Source organism: Balaenoptera acutorostrata, chromosome 5, assembly GCF_949987535.1.
Source record: "Balaenoptera acutorostrata chromosome 5, mBalAcu1.1, whole genome shotgun sequence".
Classification (NCBI taxonomy): domain Eukaryota; kingdom Metazoa; phylum Chordata; class Mammalia; order Artiodactyla; family Balaenopteridae; genus Balaenoptera; species Balaenoptera acutorostrata.
Window position 1 is genome coordinate 4,432,477 of NC_080068.1, and position 11,345 is coordinate 4,443,821.

The 11,345-nt window shown below is 39.2% G+C and overlaps 1 non-coding gene across 1 annotated transcript; it reads left to right on the forward strand.

Moving 5' to 3' along the window:
- The first annotated feature begins 654 nt into the window (after nt 1–654).
- Nucleotides 655–736, forward strand: TRNAS-GCU (transfer RNA serine (anticodon GCU)). Its single transcript has one exon. It is a non-coding gene; the product is annotated as a tRNA-Ser (tRNA).
- The last annotated feature ends 10,609 nt before the right edge of the window (nt 737–11,345 follow it).

An 11,345-nucleotide genomic window follows, 5' to 3' on the forward strand; every position in this document is an offset into this window, starting at 1 on the left:
AGCACAGGGAACTCAGCTCGGTGCTCTGTGATGACCTAGATGGGCAGAATGGGGGGTAGTGGGAGGTCCAAGAGGGAGGGGATATATGCATACGTATAGCTGATTCACTTCATTGTACCGCAGAAACTAACACAATATTGCAAAGCATCTCTACTCCAATAAAAATAACATTTAAAAAATATGAGGGCGTTTCCTGGCTGGTGGGCATATCACAAAAGCAAATGGAAAGGAACCGCAGAGCAGGGATTCTGGTACCACCCAGAAAATGGGAATCCTGGCAGCTCTGATCAGGAATGGGGAAATCGGTCCCTCGAATGAGGAATGCAGCAGCAGAGGGACCCTGGGAAAGTCCGAGGTGGGGGTTGTGTGTCTCCCTGGCACTTACAGCTGGGTCTGCAAGCCAGGACTGACTTGTGTCCAACAACGTGTGTCAGGCGTGTTTCCACCTGTTACCAGGTATTTGCCAGGGAACTTCACCACTTCAAGTGTTGTCCATCAGTTTTGTGAAACTTACTTTGAAAGTGGTTGTGAAATTTACTTTAAGACACCTAACTCACACTGTGGCTGTGAGTCAGGAAAAGAGTGATTAGACACATTGCTATAAATCGTCTGGGAGTACTGCAGGAAGAGGTTGAAGAAGTAAGGCTCACGTGTGACGAGGTGGCCGAGTGGTTAAGGCGATGGACTGCTAATCCATTGTGCTCTGCACGCATGGGTTCAAATCCCATCCTTGTCGGCTGGCTGAGCTTGTGAAGAGTGAATGCCCCTCCTTTTCGGTGAGTTAATTCTTTACTCATCACTCAGCTGAGTAATTCCTTCTAATTCCCCTTTTCTCTGCTTCCTCAGTAACATTTGTCGTGGCTGTGAACTTAATTTGTTAACTGATATACTTGATTCATGTTTCATTCTCCCACCAATTTTTCATTCCATTATAAGTTTTGCTGAGCAAGGATTCCCCATTGAGGAAATAATTGAAGAATTAATTGAGGACCATAGAAAAACATTGCCTAATAAATTTAGAGGAGCTGATAAAATGATCTATAGAGAAATATACACAAATTTATGGGTTATTTAAGGCATTATCCTGCTAATTTTTCTCTATGCAGTTTTTATCTCTATTTTCTTTCATAGTAATTTTATTTTTTATTTATTCACTTTTATTGGAGTGTAGTTGCTTTAAAATGTGTTAGTTTCTGCTGTGCAGCAAAGTGAATCAGCTATATGTATACATATATCCACTCTTTTTTAGATTTCCTTCCCATTTAGGTCACCACAGAGCACTGAGTAGAGTTCCCTGTGCTCTACAGTAGATTCTCATTAGTTACCTATTTTATAAATAGTCAATCCCAATCTCCCAGTTCATCCCACTCCTCCTTCCCCCTTGGTAAATGCTAGAGAGGGTGTGGAGAAAAGGGAACCCACCTAACTGTTGGTGGGAATGTAAATTGGTGCAGCCACTATGGAGAACGCTATGGAGGTTCCTTAAAAAACTAAAAATAGAGCTACCATATGATCCAGCAATCACACTCCTGGGCATATACATGGAGAAAAGCAGAATTTGAAAGGATGCATGCACCCTGATGTTCATTGCAGTGCTATTTATGGTAGCCAGGACATGGAAGCAGCCTAAGTGTCCATCAACAGAGGAATGGATAAAGAAGATGTGGTACATATGTACAGTGGGATATTACTCAACCAGAAAAAGGAACAAAATAGTGCCATTTACAGAGACATGGATGAACCTAGAGATTGTCATACAGAGTGAAGTAAGTCAGAAAGAGAAAAACAAATATTGTACAATATCACTTACACGTGGAGTCTAGAAAAATGGTGCAGACGAACATATTTGCAAAGCAGAAATAGCCACAGATGTAGAGAAAAAACTTATCCTTTATGTTCTTTAAATGTATGCATTCCTCAGGATTTAGTCTAAGCCCTTTCTGTTCTCACTCCATGCTCTCCATGTGTGAGCTTTGCACCTGCAATATCTTTAACTAGCTTACAACACTTTCTCAATTTCCAAAATTCTTTGTTCCATTGCTTTCTAGCAACTCCACTTATATGCCCTATAGGGACAGCAGTCTCACCACGAAGAACAGTGGACCCATCCCCTACCATCAGTTTGCCCTCCTACGCTCCTGAGCACAGTACCTCCTTGTTCACAGGTGCCCTGCCTCTCCTTTGTGTGAGCAAACTCACCTACAAGCTCGTAAGTTTGCTAGACTTGGCCTTGCAGGGAGTGACCTCTCCACATCTTTTCATCCGTACCCCTTCTTCTTAAACCTGAGCTATAGTGGGTTACTTAAACCCCATGCGACTACAACACAGGGGCAGAGATATGCACTAGGTGCCTCTGAAACCGAAAGAGGACACTTAGGAAGATATTCATCATCAGAGGATTCATCTGACTTGTTTCGAGAATGCCCTACATGCAGGGGCAGTTTGAAGCCTGTGTCCCTGGAGCAATGTGGAAACACTGACTACAACGTTCTCATTTACATTCTTGGGCTTAGGAGCTCGATGTCTTCCATGGTCTTCAGCAAAGTCTCTTTGCCATGCAAATAACAGGCGTGGACATCATTGGGAGCCATTATTCTGCCAATCACAGGTGCCAAAGTTAGAATTGTGTGGAAAGAAAACCAAGTACCTTCTACACTCCAGCACTCTTGTCTGTTGTTGCCAAGCATCTGTTGGGGAATTCCTACAAAGCCTGCGGTGGGTCTCAGCATCTTGTCACTCCTGCCTGGGATGGTTTCACACGTTTGTTCTCTCCCGTCAACCCACATCCTTGGAGTAAGGTTCTTCCTCTTGAACTGACTACACCGTGGCCGACTTAAACCCCATCTCCTTAGATTGCTTACTCCCTGACATAGGCTTATCGTATTATGCATCCCTAACAGTCAGCCAAGTTCCCTGAGACTTGTTAACTAGCATCTGGCCCCTCAGACTAATAAGGAAGTGCCGACCAATTGTGATTTTAATCAACGTTCACCCACTCTTGTGTCAGCTCTCCTCTGTAACACTTTATACACCTCTCTTTCTTCTCTCCTTCCCTCCCTCCCTCTTTCTTTCTTTCTTTCTTCCTTCCTTCCTTCCTTCCTTCCTTCCTTCCTTCCTTCCTTCCTTTCTTTCTTTCTTTCTTTCTTTCTTTCTTTCTTTCTTTCTTTCTTTCTTTCTATTAAGATTGATACAAAGCTAACTGGAATCCGACAAAATAAAAAAAATATTTATCCTAAGCAGTGTCATAACTGAGATATACTCTCTAGAACAGGGGATAGAAACTGTTATAGAGCTAGATAAAGAACATACAAGTCATCTAGTGCCAATTCTTACTTGTTCTCAATTTATACACATGTAGTTTTGTTCCTATTTACTTCTGAAAATATTGACCTCTAGAACACCACATAAAATAATGAATTTAACTCTTCATTTTACTACTTTATAAATTATCTTCCTCTCTTTCTGAAACACCATCCTCTGCTGTTTGTCTTCTCAAAAATATTGTGAGAATCTAACAACTTTCACACCACCTTCGCTGAGACCACCCACAATACCATCATCTTTCCCTTGGGTTTTTGTGGGCTTTTACTCTACCTCTTGATAGGTATCCCTGCTTCCTGCCTCGATCCAGGGCTCCCCATCCACACTCTAACCTCAGGAAGTCAGAGAGTTACTTTTCAAGTCAAAATCAAATTACAGTCCTATCACTCATGCTTAAAATCTTCTAAAACTTTCCGTCTCTCTCAGGGAAAAGGCTACCGTACTTAGAGCGATAACAGACGTAAGTGATCTGCTGGACATTCTCAATGTCTACCTTCAGTGGCTGTAAATCTCCCCTCCTTCACTCTAGCCCAGCTCTGTGGCTTCTTTGCTGTTCTTTCGATACCCCAGGTATCCTCTTGTCTTACCACTGCTGTTCCCTCTGCCTGGAAAAGTTTTCCTTTTTGTCCAGTTGTCTTGTCTCTTCACCTCCATCAGGTCTCTGCTCTGATGTCACACTGTAACCGAGGACCTTCCTGAGTGCTCTATTTTAAATGAATCTTCCTCCTTGATCCCATATTCCTTGTCCTCACTCATTTTTTTTACTCCAGGTCGCTCATCATTTTCTGGCATCCAATTTGCTTTATTTGGATGAGAATAAATATTTTTTTACTTACTTTATTTACTTACCATATAAACTTAATAAACTCCATGAGGGTATAAATTCTATTCCACTCAATATCCCCAGAAAAGTGCCTGCCCGTGAGAGGTGCTCCATAAATCTATTTTCAATTAATAAATGAATAAATGAATGAAAAGCGTTCTACCTGTTTGATCCCTTCTCAGCATCACCATCATCCTCGCCCACCAGGACATTCTTCTCTATTTCTTTTCTCTGGTCCTTCTCTAGGATTCCAAGCCGTGGCCTTTTTTTCTCACTTCATTCCTTCCCCTCTGTGGTTTCATCTATTCACAGGTGCCAGGGCATCCGAACTGCTCTCTCTTACTTCAGCTTCAGGACCCTGCATTCGTCTTCCACACCACTGACATGGTGTTCTTTCCAAAACAGTGATCTTTTCAGATCATTCTGTTTAAATCACTTTCATTGGTTCCTATTTCCTATATTAAATAATACACATAACTTATTCTCCCCTATAAACCGTCCTTTACAGTGTGGATGCCTCTGAATTTTCTAAACTCATGTAACCCCCCCCCCAGTTTAATCAATAGCATCCTTTACCAACATGGAATTCCAAATTCATATTTTGCTATCACTGACCTCAACATCTCTACAGAATTTGCAGTATTAGAAAATAAACATTTTTGACTATAACAAAACTGGATATTTTTGTAAGAAAAAGAATCTTTACAATTAAGTAAAGAATATCAAGTCTTTTTTTTTTTTTTTTTCCAATTGGGGTATAGTTGCTTTACAATGTTGTGTTAGTTTCTGCTGTACAACGAACTGAATCAGCTATATGTACACATTTATCCCCTCCCTCTTGGACTTTCCTCCCACCCACCAAGGTCACCACAGAGCAAGGAGCTGAGCTCCCTGTGCTGTACAGCAGGTTACCATTAGCCATCTATTTTACACATGGTAGTGTATGTATGTCAATCCCAATCTCCCAATTCATCCCTCCCCTACTTCCCTCTCTGTGTCCACATGTCCATTTTCTGTGACTGTGTCTCTATTCCTGCCCTGCAAATTGGTTCATCTGTATCATTTTTCTAGATTCCACATATATGCGTTAATATACAATATTTGTTTTCCTCTTTCTGACTTACTTCACTCTGTATGACAGACTCTAGGTCCATCCACATCTTTACCAATGACCCCATTTCGTTCCTTATATAGATGAGTAATAGCAAGTCTTTTCTTGTAAGTCCTTTTTAAAAATTTTGTGCATCTATACCTTATATTTTGTGGCCATGGTATTTATCACACTATACTGAAGAGCCAATGTATATGTGGGTGCGTGTTATCAGTTCAAACTGTGAATAAATTCTGGTCAAGAGCCTTTTCTTATGATACATTCTCAGTACTTATCACTGTACATATGAAAGTAACCCTATGAATAAGCAAGTGCTATATAACAATCTATCATAACATGTCCTATTTTGATGTATTTAGAAGCAATGAAATTCAAGAGCTATCAATTAATTACATTATAGCAACATAGACTTGTTACATATTGTGGCACAAGCTAGTGTTTTCGTATAATTACAGTATATTTCCTCTTGAGTACAACTTACTTGTGCTGAATATGTTCATAGCTCTCATTTATTTGATGAATTTTATAATTGTTCTGTAAGACAGAGACCAAGTGCTTTAAAAAATATATATGCTCATTTTAAATTACATATTCATGTTAGAAAATAATAAAGGTACATACAAAATACCAAAGGCAGCTACATTTCTATCATCCTGAGACACTAAATATTAATACCTGTATGTATATTTTCCAGTCTCATTTTCAGTCATATTGAGCACAGTATGACTTTTAAACTTTGTAAAACATTGTTGCTTATAGCCTGAAATATACAGGATAGCCCATTCTCAAGGCTCTGACCTTTAAGGGTGTAACACTCTTCCATTCATATAGAGAAAAAAAGTTGCAGAACAGAGAATAACATTTGTTTTGTTGGAGGTTTATAGGAACATCGGGGCCTGACCTTCGTGAACAGCTGCAAGAATGAAGGAATCCAATACCAAGAAGTTTGCAACAACTAACCTCGCCCCTCCCTCACCTTGCCTTTAAAAGTGCTTTGCTAAAACCCTTCAAGAAGTTTGAGGCTTTTTGGACTCCATCCACCTGTGTCCTTGCATGGCCCTGCAATTAACCTTTCTGTGCTCCAAACTCTGATGTTTAGGTTTGTTTGGCTTCACTGTGCCTCAGGCACAGGAACTTTCATTCGGTAACAATAGGACTTGGGAAGAGTGTTAAGGAATAATCAACACATGAATAGATGAAAAGGAGAGAGTGTGTCAGGTCCAGCTGCTCGGCAGTTTCACATGTGAAGTATGTTGTTGTGTTTAGGGATGTGTGAAGTTATCAACACCAAGCATATATTGTGTGTCATGTCTTTAATTTTTATTTTAAATAACATACAGCTTTTTTTTTAACATCTTTATTGGAGTATAATTGCTTTACAATGATGTGTTAGTTTCTGCTTTATAACAAAGTGAATCAGCCATACATATACATATATCCTCATATCCCCTCCCTCTTGCATCTCCCTCCTTTCCTCCCTCCCACCCTTCTAGGTGGTCACAAGCACCGGGCTCATCTCCCTGTGCTATGCGGCTGCTTCCCACTAGCTATCTATTTTACAATTGGTAGTGTATATATGTCCATGCCACTCTCTCACTTCGTCCCAGCTTACCCTTTCCCCTCCCCGTGTCCTCAAGTCCATTCTTCTCTAGTAGGTCTGTGTCTTTATTCCCATCCTGCCCCTAGGTTCTTCATGATCTTTTTTTTTTTTTTTTAGATTCCATATATGTGTTAGCATACGATATTTGTTTTTCTCTTTCTGACTTACTTCACTCTGAACATACAGCTTCTTGTTCTCAGAAGACCTGTTCATTTTCATTGAAAACGCCACAACTCCACTAAACACGAGTTTTCTCATCCTTATCTCACACTTTTCTTCCCTGTATCTTTATGTGTTACCACTTTCCCCCTGTTTCAGAGGCAGAGTTTTGCATGTTCATTACTCCACTCGTTACTCCACCTCAGCCTTTGAACCCGTTCTCTCTTGCCTCTGTCATGACCTCCTTCTTCAAGCATTCAGCAGTGCCAGTTTTTCTTCAGTGTTGACCTTTTCTCTCCTACATATGTTTCTTTCAAGCAGGCATAAGTCTTTTTAACCTTGATAAATCCAAACTGGATTCAAAGCACAGAATTGCTATTTCCAGCTCACGACTAGCTGTCGTGAGTTGACTAGCTGTCACTCAGTAACAGCCTAAAATCTGGATCCTTAAGCCAAAGATACTATTTTTTGAACAAATATTATCAGGTTTCCTGTATAAAAGAAAAACTGTAATAGGGAAGAACAAACCTGACTCCATATTGGATCTGCTTCTTTTACTTTAACCTTTATGTTCTCTTGTTTTTACTACAAGTTAGTCACTTACAGGATGTAGCCTAGAAGCTTATGGTGTACATAATGTCCCATCTCTGGGAATCCTGCCTCCCAGGTAATGAGCATTAAGCTAAACATCTTTGTTTAGCTCACAGGAAACATCCTGACCAGGCCCACCTGTGAATGACTGCAGGAAGGAAGAAATGAACACATGCCCTCCGGAGTCTGGCCGGAACCAGGAAATATTTACAACAACTTGTTGCTTTTCTTTACTTTACCTCCTCACCTCCCCCTCTTTGCTCTATAAGAGAAACTAGCATCCAAACCCGGGCAAGATGGCTCTTTGGGACACTAGTCTACCATCCTTTCAGTCTGCTGGCTTTCTGAATAAAGTTGATATTCTTTGTCCCAATGAATTCTCCCTCCATGTATTGGCCTGTTGTGCAGCAAGCAGTAGGGGCTTGGACTCAGTAACAAAATCCCACCCAGGAAACTGCCTTTAGAATGGGAAACATTTGGGAATGGTATGTATGTTGTTGCCATCTTCCAGGGGCGTATATCATTACACCATTTGGGAGGGACAGGACAAGACAAAATATTTGTTTTATGCTGGCAAAGTTAGCTTCTCAGCTCTTTTCTAGCAAGCATGGTAGTATACTCTAGGTCAGATATAATGCTATCTTCAGATTCCAGAGGCTTATTTTTTGAATAGTTTTTTTAGCCACAAGATCATTGAACTCCACTTGGTCTTTAATTCCTTGATATCTGCCTTCTTTGACAGGGGTCCACCTATGTCTTCTCAATTGGTTTCCAAAACGCTGCGCTATCCTGGTTTTCCTCTGGTGACTCAGAACTCCTCTAATCCTTAAATGTCTTTATATTTTTCATGCTATAAAATCAATTTTTTAACCTCTACTTTTTCCATCTTCTTATTCAGTAAATTAGTCTGTTCCCAGGAATAGTGCCCCCTCTGTATAAATAAATCTCAAATCCTCTTCTAATCTTAACTTTATACTAATTTCACATCTTTCTTATTACATACTCTACAGTTTATTTTGGATGTTACTCTATTAAACATAATTAGGGTTCCCATATAATTTATCATCCAAACCATGACATTTTTGAGAAAGAGAATAGTTTAATTAAGCCTTGCTTAATTGTTAAGACTTATGTAATTATATCTGGATGACAGATGTAAACTGGACTGACCCAGGAACCCTGGACATATGGTCAACCTACCTAAAATTCATCAGTGTCCCCACCAACCAGCCTGCCTTCTGAGTCCTACATTGTTCCTGCTTCCAGTTGCAGCAGTCTACTTGATTATGCAGATAACAGTCATGAGAAAACAAAATGACCACCCCTCCCCCCAAAATAAACTGCTGAATTAGAAGTATAAACAAATGAATATTTTGAAAAAGACATTTTATTCCTTCTTTGAAGACAATATGCGCACCAGAGCTGTACACCACACAAATCCAAGGATGCCAGAGTTGTCCGTGATAAAATGTTGTCTCTGATATCATGAGTGCTCTGCTAAATAAGTATGTTTATTTCAGAAAGCATGATGGAATAGTATAAACTGAGGATCCATCGAAAATATTGCTATAGGGGCTTCCCTGGTGGCGCAGTGGTTGAGAATCTGCCTGCTAATGCAGGGGACACGGGTTCGAGCCCTGGTCTGGGAAGATCCCACATGCCACGGAGCAGCTGGGCCCGTGAGCCACAATTGCTGAGCCTGCGCGTCTGGAGCCTGTGCCCCGCGACGGGAGGGGCCGCGATAGAGAAAGGCCCGCGCACCGCGATGAAGAGCGGTCCCCGCACCGCGATGAAGAGTGGCCCCCGCTTGCCGCAACTGGAGAAAGCCCTCGCACGAACCGAAGACCCAACACAGCCAAAAATAAATAAATAAATAAATAAATAAATAAGAAAATCCTTTAAAATATATATATATATATTTTAAAAAAAAATATTGCTATAAAAGCAATCACATGTTCTGTCAAAAAAATGAATATTTAGCAATTCTAAAAACAGGAGCATCCCAACATAAAGACAAATGTATTTTGCTGTAACTATTTCAAATCATTTTGTTCTCTAGTTTTGAAGTAATGTGTTTTGGTAGTGAAGGAATGGTAACAGAACACTAGCAAGTAGAGTGAGAGCACCAAATCTAATTTTAGAGCTGGAATTTAATTTTCCTGTTAGTTCATGTACACATGAGTTGGTATGTTGTAAGAAAAATCAATGGTGCATTTGGAAACTGCATTTCAATTGAAAAAAAGAAGGTCATAACCTGGATGGCAAGATTTACAGTAACCAGGATTAAGTACTAAGGTTAGTTTTCAATTTTTCCATGGGCTTAGTGAATAGGAATCTTTAAATGGTAGCAAGAATATTGCTTCTTGGTAGGAATATTACATCTGATTACATACGCTTCCATGAACAAGTAGATCAGAAATTTAATGCTTCAGTTGATACAAATTATAGTAGCAGCACATTCTTCTTGTCACTAAATCCTAAAAATAAATAATTTCTTTAAATAAATAAAGGGAATTTGTTAAAATACTGTCACTACATTGCTTTTAGCAAGTCAGTCAGTTTTGGCTGAAGGCTACTTCTGTACATTTTTTGGTGATACTTTAAAAAAATGTGGCTATGAACTCTTTATGTTTTCTCATAACACTTTGGATAGTCCATAGATGACAGTTATAGAAGAACTAGGCAGAAATTAAGACCAATAATTATTTTAATTCACCTCTATTCATGAATACTTAAGAACCTACTATCAAAATATGACTTGAGTTACCTTTTTTCTTTTTCACAGAAAAAAAATATCAAAATTTAAAGAGCAAAGCTGGCATATTCTATAATAAATAATTAATGTCATTTGATCCTTTAACTTTGATTGATTATTCCAGTTAATTATAATTATACCTTGTAAAATTAGTTCTTTAATCTTTCCTAGAGTATTGTATATTAGTGGGTGTCTAAAATTGTTCTATTTGCTCTCTAGAATTTTGAGTACTACAATTTTTTGTTGGGGTAAAAGTTACATAATATAAAATTAACTATTTTAAATTGAACAATTTGGTGTCATTTAGTACATTCCCAATGTTGTGCAACCACCACTTCTGTGTAGTTCAAAATTTTTACATAATTCTAAAAGTTAACCCCATACCCAATAAATAGTTGCTTTCCATTCCTCCTCCCCCTAAACTCTTACAACCACCAATTTGTTTTCTGTTGCTGCAAATTTACCTATTCTAGATATTTCACATAAATGGAATCATGCAGTATGTGATTTTGCATATGGCTTTGTCTACTTAGTACGTTTTTGAGGTTAATCCATGTTGTAGTATACATTGGAATTTTATTTCTTTTTATGGCTGAATAAATTTTATTGTATGGAGATACCTTTTTTTTTTTTTTTTAGTCCATTCATCCACTGAAGGGCATCTATGTTGTTTCCACTTTTTGGCTACTGTGAAAACTGCCATTCATGTACGATTATCTGTGAACATTCATGTAGGAGTATTTGAGTACCTGTTTTCAGTTCTTTTGAGTTGAGTACTACTTTTACCAGGCCATGCTGTATGACCAACCAGCCAGGTTTGCCAGGGACTGTGGGGTTTTTCAGGGCTAAAGCAAAAAACAATGCCCAGACAAACCAGAGCAGTCAAACGGGGGAAGTCTTTATGGATCTTCCAAAGTGGAATTAAGTATAATATCCAGAAATAATACCCTGATTTCTACTATTGATAAGCTGCATTCCATCACAG